The sequence below is a fragment of the Osmerus eperlanus genome, chromosome 23, assembly GCF_963692335.1.
Source record: "Osmerus eperlanus chromosome 23, fOsmEpe2.1, whole genome shotgun sequence".
In the NCBI taxonomy this organism is placed as follows: domain Eukaryota; kingdom Metazoa; phylum Chordata; class Actinopteri; order Osmeriformes; family Osmeridae; genus Osmerus; species Osmerus eperlanus.
The window spans coordinates 5,738,658-5,754,610 of record NC_085040.1 but is presented as its reverse complement, the minus strand read 5'-3'; positions in this window follow the sequence as shown (position 1 = coordinate 5,754,610).

Here is a 15,953-nt window from a genome sequence, read left to right as displayed (position 1 = left end):
GTCTGGACGATCTCTGCCAGCTCCCTCACTGCAACCAACTCATGACATCAGCAGGTCAGGGCCGTCAATCATTGACTCGCGTGAGTCAGCCGTCAACCGTTACTTGTGAAGTTCCTAGAAGGGAAGTTCCTGGGTCCGCTCCAACCTGTTACATAGCTTGGCTGCGATCCTGGACGCATTGCCCAGGGGGAGAGCAGAGCGACACAGGGGTTGAGATTACAGGTCCCAGTGAGGAACTCAGGGCTCGTGATCCTCAGCTGCTCTGCCTCACGTGGCCTCTCAGTCACTGGGCACAACATCTCTCGTTCCCTAACCCTAATGCCGGCCCGAACCACAACCATGACCCCCGGCCCGAACCATGACCCCCGGCTCCGACTCTGAACCCAACCTCAAACCCCTCTGTGGTCTCCACTCACGGGATCCGAGCAGGAGGAGAAGGGGTCGTTTCTGCGTGTCAAAGGGGAACCCCACTTCCTACACCCCTGCTCCACCTCCACATCACGGCCCAATGGATTTCTCAGTCAGTGATATGGATTCCGTACCCCTCTCCATTAGTTTGAGCCGGTGGGGGGGGATCTTGATGTGCTGATCCATCAGAACCGCACGCCTACGATTTGCGGGACGGCCCCCCGCGTCCGGAGCAGCTCCTCCAGCCGGCACCGGCAGCTGCCCGCCTGTCTTAAACACGCCCAGCCAAGGGCACAACCACCCCCACGCTCAACGCACCGCCCTCAAGGCATCCTCGGAAACCACAGAATGTTCCGGGAGCCTGGCATGGCTGGGCCTCAACGTCTGATCTGGTGACTGATTGAGAGATCCCGGATTTTCACGTTGAGCGCACAGTCGGACCCAAAACGGGCCTGTGTATTTCTGGAAGCGTCATTTATGAGTCTTTGAGAAAACAGTCAAATACAAACAGATGCCTGTTCAATCATTGTGTGATTCTCGGCTGTAGTCTTAACAGCAGACGTGGTTGTTGAAGACTACAAGTTAAGACAGATGGCTGAGTGGTTAGGGAATCGGGCTATTATTCAGAAGGTTGCCGGTTCGATTTCCGGCTGTGAAAAATTACGTTGTGTCCTTGGGCAAAGCCCTTCACTCTACTTGCCTCGGGGGAATGTCCCTGTACTTACTGTAAGTCGCTCTGAATAACCCTATCTAACCCTAACCCTGAATAAGAGCGTCTGCTAAATGACTACATGTAATGTAAATGTAAAGTTAAAAGGAAATGTTCCATAAAATGAGTGAGAGGAATGTGGATTATGGAATGTGTAAGGGTTATACGAGAGCGTCTCATGGAAACTGGAACACACATGAGCTGATGTTCCACAGCACATGTGATCTGAGGCCTGGTGGTCCAACACATGTCAGCTTACAGGACCGACAACTTATGGACGCCTGCCTCTTTCCAGCCCATTCATGGTCTCGCTTTGCAGGGGCAGAGCAGGCCATGTCATTAGAAAGCAGAGACACCAGTGTGTGTGTGTGTGTGTGTGTGTTGGAGGTCAGCCTTCCGTGCCTACATGTGAAGCATGTGGCAACATGGTGGGGGGGGGGGGGCGCGGGTAAGTTGGCAGCTTGTCAAAGAACTCTCCAACGCCCTCCGTCATGGGACTGAAACTCCATCCATCTTGGCGAATCGAGACCCGGACCAAAACATCTTGTTTTGGGATGTGGGGTGGAGGGGGGGGGGGGGGGGTGAGGGAACTGGGTCCCGATGCCTGCCTGCGTAGCACTGTGGCTGGGGCGCTGGCCTTGTGCCGGGGGGCCCTGATAACCGTCGGCCCGGCCTGTCTCCTGTGGCCTGGGTGACCGCTTCACCTCCTCCTCCCTCGGCCTCGGACGTTAACACGTCTTTCCGCTTTGCATGACGGATTGTGCCCGTGGTAAAGACTCTTCTCTTCACCCCCCGCCCCACCCCCGCCCCCTCTGGCACACGCTGGGATAGTCTCAGTGAAGATTCTGCCACCCCCCCCCCCCCCATCTTCCCAGGCTCCCCCCCCCCCCACCTCAGTTAAAGACTGTAACTTTAGACTCGTGTGTGATTATGGATGTCACGGGTCACGTCAGGGGCGACAAAAGGAAGGGGGGCTGGTGGCACCGGCGAGCCGCGTTGCTATGACAGCTGTGACATGTTTAGTGGCTAAAGACACTGTATCTCCCCCCACTCCCCCCTGTCCAGCGGCCCAGTCAGACTGTACCATGGTTTTAGCACAGGCATGTCTGGCCTGGGGGCCCTTGACCCTGCTGCCAGGTTAGATCACAGAGAGCACAGGCCATGTGAGGGAGGGGGGGGGGCACTGACCTCGCATTCTGACTATGTTTAGGCGTCATACCATCTAAAGCGGCCTGAATAAAAATGGGCGCGTGTATCCGACGTCTTTCCGACATGCCTGATTCTGACGGTTTATCTGAAGGGTAAACAGGATTTCGAACAAACCTTTGTTTTAACAAAGAAGCGTGATTACAGCATTGATTGATGTGTGTGGTTTGAGGGAGGGAGTCATTCTGTCCAGGGGGGGGTGGTGGGGGGGGGGCGGGGGGGGGGGCGAAGGGTTGACCTCTGACTTCCTGTGTTGTCACCACCAGGCTCATTTACATGACTTTGGGGCATATTGGAGTATGTGTTACTGTTAAAGAACAGTCATTAACCCCCAGAAAGATTAATTACATGTCGTTAGTCGGATGCTGAGAGTACAGTGGAACTCTCAGAGCACTGCACTGCGGCGTGTGTGTGAAAGGACATCTGAAACTAGATCAACCCTTCTGTCAGCATTTCAGTTGTGATCTGGATACCCACTGAGGCTCCTCCCCCCACCAAGGCTCCTCCCCCACACTCAGGATCCTCCCCCCACCAAGGCTCCTCCCCCACACTCAGGATCCTCCCCCCACCAAGGCTCCTCCCCCCACACTCAGGATCCTCCCCCCACCAAGGCTCCTCCCCCACACTCAGGATCCTCCCCCCACCAAGGCTCCTCCCCCACACTCAGGATCCTCCCCCCACCAAGGCTCCTCCCCCCTCAAAAGAGGGCTCCTCCCCTTCAGAAGAAGCTTGTCAACTGTAGCACCTTATCGCCCCTCACCTTCTCACATCTACCCCGTCTCCTCCACTCCTCCACCTCCTCCCAACTCAGCCCACAGACAGAATGATTCCAGCCTGACACACGCCGCTGCCAGACCCAGGGAAAGCAGCTCCAGGGAGGAGGGCCCACTTTCACACTGGCCGGGAGGAGGGGTGGGGGGTGGGGACGAGGGGTGTTGGGGGAGAACAAGAAATGAAGTGAAGTGGCTGGCACTCTTAGAACAACTGTTTAAATCATGACAGGAAAATGGCCAGCGCTTGGGAGGATGTGTGTGAGCGTGACTGAGGACGTGTGTGTGTGTGTGTGTGTGTGTGTGTGTGTGTGAGGCAGAGAGACAAACAGGGGAAGGGCGCTGAGCATATGGTTGAGTGTGTGTGTTTATCCATACATCATATTGTTACCTTGTGCTAGTGTCGGTAAAGTCAACTGTTGAGTGTGTAAGAGCAGAAATTGTGCGTGTGCACGGATCAATACAGTATTTCTTGCATGTGTTTGTCACTCTGAATGTTGCATGTGTATTAATGAACCGTGTGTGTGTGTGTGTGTGTTTGTCTAAGGTTGAGTGTGTGCTTGCCTGTGTGTTCTAAATGTTTTGTGTGTGTGTGTGTGTGTGTGCTGCAACCATATGTGTGTGTGTCCGTTGCCCTGGTTTATCTGGCCCTCACTACAAAGCCTGTGTGTTCGCAGCATTGAGGCCGTTTCTGGGCCTTGTCAAAACAAACCTCCCGGAGCCCCGTTCTCTGGTGCCAGGGCCGCCAGGGCGCCGTGGCCGGAGGAGGGCCCCCGTCGCTGGCAGCCTCCGTCACACAGCTCTGCGCTAGCAGAGGACTCCTCCCCTCGTTTACATTCATTAAAATGGTAACCCCCCCCCCACACCCCCCCCCCCCTCCCGCACACACATAACCACACATACACACATTTACACACACACATACACACATATACACACACACATAAACACCACCTCCGCCTGGGGCCCCTTGCCGAGCCTGCCACAGCCGATAAACAGAGGCTACCTCTCACTGCCCATTTGCTCCCCTTTATTCTCTCTCTCTCTCTCTCTCTCTCTCTCTCTCTCTCATCTCTCTCTCTCTCTTCTCTCTCTCTCTCTCTCTCTCTCTCTCTCTCTCTTCTCTCTCTCTCTCTCTCTCTCTCTCTCTCTCTCTCTATCTCTCTTTCTGTTTCTCTCTTCTCTTTCTCCCTCTCCTCTCAATCTCTCTCACTCTCTCTCTTTCTCTTTCTCTATCTCACTCTCTCTCTTTCTCTATCTCTTTCTCTTCTATCTCTCTCCTTTCTCTCTCTCTTTCTTTTTGTCGGTCCGGGTCTGCTGGCAAGCCCGACCCTTCCTCCCTCCTTCCTCGCTCCCACCCTCCCTCCATTCTCCTGTTGGTTTGGGGTTGAAACAAGCAGGCTGTTGCTGTTTCCAGGATAAAGGGCAACAGCTTTAAGACTGGGAGTTTGGCTTTCCTTTTTATTTTAATGTTTTCTGGCACCGGGCGTACTTTGCCGATTTTTGTCTAGGCTTTAGAGGATTTTCATTTCACTGTGTAAGGCTGAGTCTGGGGTTCTTGTGTTGTTTAAAGGAAAGCGTTCCACTGTCTAGAGAAACTGACATTCAATATCATACCACTCACATCCCACCACTGCGCAAGTAAAAAAAGCAGCTATGAACTTTCTTCTGTAGAGAGGTTCACAAAATGCATATTAGTCGATTAGCATTTTAGTCTTTATGCATCCAGATCATACAGTGGCATTAGCATTAGGTTTGTCAATCAACCTCATTTTTACAATTAGCTATTAGCATTTAGTCTGTCTAGCTCGCAATTATACTTAGCTATTAGCATTTTGTCTAACTACCTCATAGTTAACATTATCTGCCAGCGTTCATTCTATCAATCTACCATAACACACCAACAGCATGTGATCTATTTGGATCTGCCTCGTCTTTAGCCTTAGCTGTTAGCATGTGTTGTGTAGCTGCCGTGTCTGGTACAGTGTACGTCCCAGCCTGGCTGTCCTTCCAACACAGAGCTGCAGATCAGATCAGCCCCAGGCTCCTCTCCTCCACTGGGCAAGAGATAGAGAGAGAGGGTGAGTGAGAGAGATAGAGAGAGGGTGAGAGAGAGAGCTAGAGGGAGGGTGAGAGATAGAGGGATGAGGAGACGAGTGGGCGGCGAGGGTTAACCGTCCCACGTTCACCCCGTTTCTAATTCAGTCCTACATTGTGACATCACCAGGCGAGTGCCTTCAGGCGGGAGGTTTTGATGTCACAATTCCCCTTATGCCTATTTTATTTTATATTTATTTATTTTGGGGGAGTGTAGAGATTCAGTATCATAGTGGGATGGAGTGAGGGGAAGGGGGGGGGGGCGTTGGATGGAACAGCAGTTACCTTCCTCTTCTCATTTCGCGCCTGGATGGCTAGGATCCTTCATTGTCAACATACTTACCCCCCTCACTGGCCTGCATGGCCCTGACACACAAATGCAGACAAACAAACAAACACACACACACACACACACCTACGGTAAACACACCTGCACCCAACTCAACACACACACACACACATAGGCTCCACATTACAACCCCGTGGTACGGGTGACCTGCTGTTGCCTCAGTCGGGAGGTGAAGGACGGGAGTGATACAGGTAAGCATCTAGCATGTCAGCTCCAGTTAGGACACTGGACGCTCCAACTAGACACACACAATCTCAACACAGGCTACGGAGTATCTGCCTTGTTCTATCTGAGAGTGAGAGAGAGAGAGAGAAGAGAGAGACAGAGAGAGAGAGAGAGAGAGAGAGAGAGAGAGATGAGAGAGAGAGAGAGAGAGAGAGAGAGAGAGGAGAGAGAGAGAGAGAGAGAGAGAGAGAGAGAGAGAGAGAGAGAGAGAGAAAATGTATGTGGTTGTCTGCACATGTGTGTCTGTTCATGTATGCGTGTGTGTACATGTGTGTGTTGGTGTGTGAATGTGTGTGTGGGCGTGCGGCAGGGAGGGGGTGGGCTTAGAGGTATAACCTCTGGCAAGATGAGAGAGTGGCACTCTGGAGAAAAGATCAAGGTGCGCTCTGCTGGGGGATAGACAGGCCTTTTCACTGAGCAGAACAAGCCTGACAGAGTGGCTAAAGCATGAGGAGCAGGCAGCGAGCGCTAATCACAAACAGCGTGGAGGGATAAGGAGGGGGATTAGGTCAATCACGGAGGAAAAGGGCTAGCTTTAATTACCGTCGTTGGAAGGGCCGGTCACGTGTTAGCCTAGCTGCAAAAGAGCTAAACGCTAACCGTCATTAGCATTCAGACACGGAAGGCTAAGCGGAACAAGGACATTTCAGGTAGCAATTACTTTGGCCCGGATAGCTCCGTCATGCTGGGACGCCACACAGAAAGATAGCCACTTCAGCTGCGGGAAGAAGGGGACTGAGAGAGTGAGCGATTGCAGAAAAGCTCCGGGATATTCAGTCCAACCCGCCTTAGCGAGAGGCTAACTCCATTCTCCCCGGCGTGGACATTAAGGGCTCATCACACTGAGCAAAAAAAAAAGACAAAAAAGAGTAATTACCCAAATACTATCCAGCACAGCCATCTCCAATCAGAGGAGTGTGTAATTACTGCCACACAAACGACTTCAGTTCATTACAAGCTGCCGTAACATGGGCCTCGATGGGCCGTTCATCATTTTAAAGTGTATTATTTACAACGGGTGTAGCGAGCCGAGCACAGATAAATACACAATTGTCATTAAGGAGGGGTGGAGAAAATGGATGTGCTGGTCAATTGAGCATTTTTCAAAACGTTGGGTTTATAAAAAAAAATAAAAAATAAGGAAGCTCTTTGTGAAATCTAATTTCAACTGATATTTACATTCGTTTCCAACGGGGCTGCATTAATCTAAGAGACTCATATTCATTTTCTGCCAGAAGAACTTGGGCACCGCTACAGCGCTGTATTTCAAGGCTTGCTTATGTCCCAACATAAAACTCCATGTGGCGTGTATTTTGATGAGGTCCAATGGTCTGTAATCTGCTCCAACCAGATGTGCCAGTAAAAGGGGGATCCGCAGAGCCGGCAGCCAGCCTGTGCGTGTGTGGCGCCTGGCCAGATATGATGCTCTTCCCTGGGGAGCCAAGTAGCCCTGGAGCAGGGGGACGGTCCTGGGGAGGGAGGAGGAAGGGAGGGAGGGGAGGGAAGATGTGTGGGGGGGTAACCCTACACAGACAAGAGCGCTGAATTACTGTTTACCCCCCCCAAAAAAAAACGACAAGTTTGAAAACGAGCATGTTGCATGTCAGGTTAGTCTTTGCTCGTACGCTGATGTAAACCCTGTCACACCCCGCTGCTCTGTCCCTCGTATATGAAGCGAGGGGCGGGCGAGGGGCGGTCTGCTCACCCGGGCACAGGCTCCACAGGGGTGGGAGCTTGACGGATGACAGGACAGACCTCGCGTCAGAGACACACACGACAACAGAGATCAGGCCATCGCGTGTCACACACTCTCGGGCACGCTAAACTACTGCTTGTCACTGACACGCTCGTCATGGTAGGCTCTCCGCACCCTGAACACAACACACGCACGCACACTCACATCCACACACGCACACAAGCTCGTTACGGTTGTGGTTGGCTTGGTGGAACATCTGCAGAGGATGTACAGCATAGTTAATGATCAGCAACGATGAAACTACTTTCCACTGGCTGGACCCTCTCGGTCAGTAGCCTGGACATGTGATGTTGGGCCTCCCTGTCATATGGCATGCTGCTCTATGGACATGTGATGTTACATGACAGACAGAGGCCTACCACCTATGCAGACGTGATGATATATTACACAGACAGAGGCCTCCCAGTCCTATGCGATGCTGCTCTACAGACATGATATCTTAATGCTGCTGCGTAGATCAGATAACGCGTGTGGATATGTGGATATGATATGAGTGGGTTTCAAGTGTGGTGAATCTCCCTGGACGCACTTCCTCTCAGGGCTCCAGTGGCTCCTCAGATTCGTAAACAGGATAGCAGCGCAGTGGCAACAATAACAACAGCAGTGGCCGTCTCTTCCATCTGGGTGGAGGGACGCTAATCGTCGGAATGTCCGCCAGGCTTTTGTGTCTTTAGAAGTAGGTGACAGACCCCGTCAGTGGAAAATTACAAAGTAAAAAACAACACACACACACGTGCACACGCAAACGCACAACCTGGCTACTTCTGAGAGGGAGTCGGAGAACAGGCGAGAATAAGGAAGAGCCTCCAGAAAGAGGGACGCCGGCCACATCTCTCTTTGTCTCCGAGGCAACGGCGACCCGAGCCGCCGTAATAAAAGAGAGAAAATCAACTCGGCCGCCAATGGTCGTTCTTCAAACACCTGACAACAAATCATTGCGACGTGGCTCCGATTGATCAACAGTCAGCGGGTAATTGATATCAACAAAGGGAGGCGGTCTCCTCGTACAGGGGGTCCTCCCCCCGCCTTTGTCGGTAGAAAGATTACAGATGCTTCTTTTCATATCGTCTGCTTCCCCATGCGGCCCGATCCAATTTATCAACACGCGTTTGGAGGGGGGAAATCAAATTAAAGTAAATGACTGCTCGAACAAGGTTTTGATTTTGTGTGGCGTTCAGGGGTGCCTTGGTCTCGAGCAGGCAGCTCTCTCTAATTGTGGACGAGTATCTTTTCCACACACGAGGGGGGGCTCTCCCTTCCGCTATCAACAGCCTGAGTGGGAGACAGTAAGACGGTACCTTCAAGAAACCTTCAAACAGTAACAGACTCAGGACTCATTAACAACCTTTATGATGATTCATTGACATTCAAAACATTCCGGATGAAACGCTTCCACTTCGAGGCGCTTTCTTTCAAGTCCTTCCTCCCCGCTTGCATGCATTTAGAATTGTAAACGCAGGTAAACGTGGCATCGTGGAGCCATGACAATGGGAAAACCTACAACATCTCCATCAGCACAAGGGAGGGAGAGAAATATTATAAGAGGGACGAAGAGAGGGAGAGGGAAAGGGTGAGAGAGAAAGAAGGGGAGGGGGGGGAACAAGAGGGGCGAGAGAGAGGGAAGGATAAACAGGGAGGAATTACAAACATGGCCGACCTTTGGGCCGGGGCCTGAATGAGCAGAGCGAGGGCACGGAAGGTGGTGAGGGCCAAGCATAGCTGACACGGTAAACTCGCCAGCCAGGAGTGGCCATGATCTCACAGCTCATGCAGAGAGTACGGCTTGGCGTGTGTGCGTGGGTGTGTGGCTTGGTGTGTGTGCGTGTGTGTGTGGCTTGGTGTGTGTGCGTGTGTGTGTGGCTTGGTGTGTGTGTGTGCTTGTGTGTGTGTGGTGGCGGTGGTGGAGGGGTGGGGGGGGGGTTGGACTATATGAAGGCCTGGCATTCAAGACAGGATGGGAGGGGGGGTGTTACATGTTTTGTCACCAGGAAAGTTTAACAATCAGGAAAGTTTGGTATGCCTGAACACACACACTCACACATCACTCAAAAACACATGCATGACCCATCTGTATAGGCAGGGGCCCTATCTGCTTGACGCCTGCTCGCGGCGCATCTTCAAATGGAGGTGGGCCCCCACGCAGGGCTGAACACAGGACAGGTTAACAAACAGTTAAGAGGAGCTTGGCGTCCAGCAGGTTCAGTACAGCTGCAGGACGATCAGAACCTCCCTCGCCTCCACTGGAAGTACAGGCTACCACCAGGGGATAAACACACCCACACACCTACCCTGGCTCTGACACACACAGGATCAGCCAGAAACAGAGAGTTTGTGCTTTTTGTGTGTGTGCGCGTATGTGTGTGCGCACTTGTGAGCTTTCAGGGGTCGTTTATGTCTCATCACCATTAATACACCTTCCTAATGCCCAATGGCGTGTTGAGCTGGGGGATGGGAGGGGCCTGGCGCCGCTTATCTGGCGAATAAAAAGAGAGATTTACATAAGAAGCAGGCGGAGCCACCAGTGGTGTGAATTTATGCTGAGGGAACTGAAAAAGCTTGATTAAGGAGCGCAGCGAGGAGGGAAAACAAATGTGAGATGAGAGAACTATGACGGGAGCTTGAGTCATCACTACTGAGGCATCCAGCCCTGCGGACTCAACCTGCCACTGAGAACCCCGACGCACACACACACACACACACTGACAAGCACATAAACACACAGATAGGACGCACAGAAAACAGACGCACTCTACATACACACACACACACAGACACACAGAAACATCTAAATCACACACACAGACATGAACAGAAGCACAAACACACCATTCCAAAACCCCTGTCATGTTTGACTTGCGAGATATCTCGAGACGAGAGCGCATCATTGGTCACGGAAAAACAGGAGAGGACATGCACGGGACAGGGGGGGTCGGGTACTGGTTGCTAAGGAACAAATGGCTGGTTCAGTGTGTACTTGTTGTCACGCCGTCTCAGCAAGGGGGCTCGCCAGGGATCCGGCTGGCCACTGATGTAGCCTTGGAGGGAGGAGCCTATCAGCTCCACTGGTCACATGGTGAATGGAGACAGGGGAGGCCTTTAACTGCCAGGCTTCAGCTGTGTGTGTGTGACAGTGTTTGTGGTTATGATGGTGTTTAGGGTGCATGCACGGAGGTCCTCTCTCTGTGTGTGTGTGTGTGTGTTGGAGTCTAGGCTACATGTCAGAAAGCATTGCTGCCACTCAGGTGGCCGCGTTGCTGGGGGCTACCGGCAGCCTGTCTACCTGCACTTAGGTGGCCGATAACGTGCCTGATGTGGGCTGACAGGGTCCTCACCTCACACCCCCTCCAATCTTAAAGAGGCCAATTCCCACACACTTCCAGACATTGTTTGGTCTATCCATTCTGTGTGTGTCTGTGCACTGCATTTGTGACACCTGGATTGTGTGTGTACCAGTATGTGTGTATGCCTTTGAGTACTCTATGTATGACATCTTTATTGTGCGTGTGTGTGTTTGTGTGTGTGTGTGAGAGAGAGATACCTGGATTAAATGTATTAGCACAGTCATTTCATAACCCATCAAGAGGGATATGACACGAAAAAACATTGGATGGCACAGTGGCGTAAGTTTGCCATTTTGCTAATGGCGAAATTTCGATTCTCACTTCTCTCTCCCTCTCCCTCTCCCTCTCCCTCTCTCTCTCTCTCTCTCTCTCTCTCTCTCTCTCTCTCTCCCTCCCTCCCTCCCTCTCTCTCTCTCTCTCTCTCTCTCTCTCTCTCACACACACATGGGTGTGGTAACATTGAACACAGTCAAATGTACACAAGACAAACGGCTCCCCTGCGGCACGAGTGGCCCAATTTTCCAGACTAATCTATAAATTCCTCTTTTCTCTCTCTCTCCCTCCCGCCGCTCCCAGAGTCTCGCTCCATCAACCCAAAGATTTATCAGGTCCCGCGCAAACAAACACGCAGCGCGTGGTCATCCTAAGTGGCTCTAATTACCTCTTTAAAATACCGTCGAGCTATTTAAATACCCCATTCTCCTTTCTTTCTGTCTGTCTTTCCCTTCTTTTTTCTTTCTTTCTTTCTTTCTTTCTTTCTCTCTCTCTCTCTCTCTCTCTCTCTCTCTCTCTCTCTCTCTCTCTCTCTCTCTCTCTCTCTCTCTCTCTCTCTCTCTCTCTCTCTCTCTCTCTCTCTCTCTCTCTCCTTCCCTCGCCCTTTCCCCGCTTCCTCGCGTATCTTGAAATGTGGCGAGCGATTAGTCCAAGTGACTTCATTCATTAGGGGCATGGTCCTAATGATTATTAAACGGCACACGAGTGAGGAAGGAACCCGAGGGGAGCAGAGGGAGGACGGGAGAGAGGGAGGAGAGAGGACAGAGAGAGGGGAAGAAAGGGGGGTGGAAGAGAGAGAGGATGAGAGAGATGAAGGGGGATTCAAAATAAAGAAACGAGGGAATAGATTCCTCGGAACAACTGCGGGCAGCTTAATTTATGTGAGATATTACAGAGGGCGATACATCTGGACACACCGTCACTTCGACCACAATGACATCTGGGAGAACGCTGCTGGTGTGCAGCATCCACTTAGGAAATTAGCGTCTGGGGGCGAGGGGGAGGTCTTCTGCATTGAGATGTTTGGAGACCACCTCGGCCTCACACATGCTTGTACACACGCACACACACACGCATATACACATACATACATTAGTACGTGACATGTAAACAAACCCACACATCCTCCTGTCCCCACGCCCCACTGTCCTCTATACACTCTCCCTGGCTCCCTCCCTCCGGTCACCTCACACCTGAAGGTATCTGTAAAGTAGATTTATGCTCTCGGGGGACTGGATTTATGACAGACAGGCAGAGGGAGGCCGTTTAAGAAATTGCTTTTGAAAAGAGCAAATCAGATTTGAAAGATTTATTTCAATCTGTGACAAGGATGTGCGATGCATTCAATTAGTTTATTTGAGATGAACCGTCATTAGGAGTCTATGGGGGAGACCTGCCTGCCCTGATTGGCTGAGATCTGTGTGTCAGGGTTGTTGTTGTGTGGAGGGTTTGGGCTATCGGGTTCAGCCATGCATTACTTATACCTCTGTTTGTTGTGCATTTTATTGATAGATTGATTGTTACCTTGGAGATCAGCGTCATGATGGAAGATCTGAAGACAAAAAACAGCACTGGCAGCTCTTCTTTCATGGCACCATCTTTCTCTCACTCTTTCTCTTTCTCCCTCTCTGTCCCTTTCTCTCTCCCTCTCTCTCCCTTTATCCCTCTCCCCCTCACTCTCTCCCCCTCTTTTTTCTTAGCCAGCCTGACTGGCTACCCCATAAAACATGATCAATACTCCTTTTCTTTTCAGCCATTCTCTCTCTTCAGCCTCTCAGTTTGTTTTCTCGGAACGACAGACTCTGTCCTGGCGTGCGCAGACAGCCAGTCCTCTGTAGTGGAATAAAGTTACCTTATCATCAGAGGGCATTCTTCCTTTCGATAGCTTGAGGACTATGGTATACGGACAGACGGACGAACGAGAGAGGGATGGGGAGAGAGGAGGATGGGAGAGAGGAGGATGGGAGAGAGGGCAAAGGGATGGGGGTGAGAGGAGAGGAATGGGGAGAGCTGCTGGCTTTCTTTAGCCTCAGCTTTTTTGCTATTTTAGAACGGGAAGCTTCACACGGACGCTCGCACAGTTGCTACATGTGACAACCTCTAGCCTTAGCAGGCAGAGACCTCTGAATGCATGGGGAGAGAAAAACAGAGACACAGATCGATAGATTGACCGATAGAGAGAAAGAATGAGAGCGAGAGTGAGTGAGTGAGAGAACGAGAAAGACAGAAGAAAGAGGCAGAGAGATAGAGAGAGAGAAAGAGAAGGAGAGAGAGAGATAGATAGAGAGAGAGAGAGAGAGAGAGAGAGAGAGAGAGAGAGAGAGAGAGAGAGAGAGATAGATCGAGAGAGAGAGAGAGAGAGAAGGAGAGAGAGAGAGAGAGAGAGAGAGAGAGAGAGAGAGAGAGAGAGAGAGAGAGAGAGAGAGAGAGAGAGTTCACACAGGACAGAATAAGGACCAGAGAGCCCTCAGAGAGTGGCCTCCATGGAGAATCTAGCAGACAGCCTGGTGTAGGAGATATCCCTGACAGGACAGCAGACTGTGTGAGTTACACCTGGGGACAAAACTGTACCATGGGAGAATGTGTGCTGGACGCAGAGGGGCTAAAGCTTTTAATACCCAAAGGATTAATACAAAAGGGTAAACATGCAGCCTCTGGCCCAGGGTCAAAAGGTCAGGGGTAATGCTCCCTGGCAGAAAGACAAGGAGGACACACTCCAAACACACATGGGGGTGGGGGGGAGGCTGGGGGGGAAGGGGGTGCCCCCTGATGGAAGGAACGGAAATGTTTCAGGAAAAGAGAAAATTGGCGTGGCAACACAGTGCCTGGCAGCCACCAGTCTGTGGGTGAGGGGACCGAGGAAGCTGGCAGGTTAGCTCCGCCCACCAGGCCAGGATTTCCTGATCCTAACTCACTGTTCTAATCCTCCATGTTTGTAGTCCTTCCAACATCCTACGCTGCTCTCTTTCACACAAACAAAGTTACCGTGCCACACTCTATCAAAGTAATTTCTCCCTGAGAGGAGAGAATGTGGGACTGATGTGTGTGTGTTTGTGTGTGTGTGTATGTATGGGAGGGGGCGTGGTGCCACCACTGCTGCGTGGGTCCCAGCCAGCAGAGTGCCACCATTGGCCCCAGGGGGGCGGTGGCGGGGGTGCAAGGTTAGCTAAGCACCATTGGTGGGCGAACACGCATCATTAATGAATCAGGAAGTGGACCTAGCAGGAGCTCCTGGCTCCCCAGTCAACTCTATTAGACCACGCCCCATTGCCTCTGGCTAATGAATAATGTATGAGCACCCTTCTTTAATTCCAGGTGGGACTGCGACAAGAGAAGAAAATTATGAATATTCAGTCGTGGGCGGTAGTGAAATGTAAATGTTCAGGAGGGGTGTCCGTGGTTTTTAGATCACTGGGAGTCCATTGATGCTGTGTGGAACTGCTGGAGTGTGCTTATGTGGAGAAATGACAGATTTTATACGCAGTGACAGACAGGGCTGAAACGGGCTGCACTTTTAATGGCTGACCCGACTGTAGATAGACACGTCGCAATTGGAATGTGTGGGTGGCGGCGGCCATTTTGTGACAGGCAGCCAGCAGTGATTTGTTTGTCTGGGTGCGTCGTGACGATGATGACAGAGGTGGCCGGGCCGCATTATCTTATCTGTTGATGTAAACACACAACAGGCTTCGTTTCGTCCGTTTCGCTGTGGGTTTTTCGCTGACTGCTTCGTCAGACTGACATTTATCTCTGCAGTGATTAGATGAGTCAGGGGCCAGATAAAGCAGGTTACGTTAGTCTCTGTGTGCGTAGCTCCAGAGCTTGGCAGCGTCGTACAGCTGGACCTGGACACATGAGTGTTCTGTCGAAGGCGACGATTGGAGAACACAGGAAGCGCAGCACATTAGAAGACAGACTGGGACAAGCAGAAGCCTTCAAATATCATAACGTCCCACATATCCTCCATGTTCTCTATGTAAGAACGACCTTTGGATAAAGTGTCCTTTTACTCGGATCCGCTGCTCCTTGCTGTGGTTGCCCCTTTCCTTTTGCATTGTACAGAGTGCTCTCTGAGACACACACTCACACGGACACAGGCACACACGGACGCTAGCGTCCGGCATAGACAAACGACCATGCCCAGGAAGGTTAATGTGCACCATGCGTGGAACAGGGAACCATAGGACGCCACTGGTGCTGCAAAACGCCATCCCAGACTCCCAAGCAGAGGCGCTGAACTCAACCTGGTGATTAATGCCATACTTTGGCTAATTACCTCCTCAGCGGACGAAAGCTTTAATGACACGAGTCATCAGAACACGCCAGACTGGATGGATAGAGGGGGGAAAAAAGAAGAAGGAGAAAAAAAAAAGGAGAAATCAGTCCAGCCGAGCGTCGGAGGATCCATCGGCTGCCCCGTCCCACCCCATTAAGTTGAATCCAGCGCACCCGCCGTCGTGTGGTCCATATCTGAATAATAACCAGCGCTCCTCTCCCCCCAAACCAAACGCATCCGGGCTCGACTGGCTCCATTTAGTGCCCTGCGACGCCTTCAGCCCAACTCTAATTCAGGAGGAAAACAAATGGTCTCGGTGATAACAAGGCCTGAATGCCCCCTTCCTAATGTATCAGCTTCATCTAACAAAACAATTCATCCTAACGCGACTCGCTGCTAAAGTGCGCTAATGGCCGACCAGAAAGTGGATGATGTTGTTATCCCGGAGATTGAGGGGGGCCTGCTTCGGGGCCGACCGGCCGAATGGCTCCAGCATCCGGATCGGGGCTTCGCCCGTGAACGTCTACCTCTGATGGCCTAGCT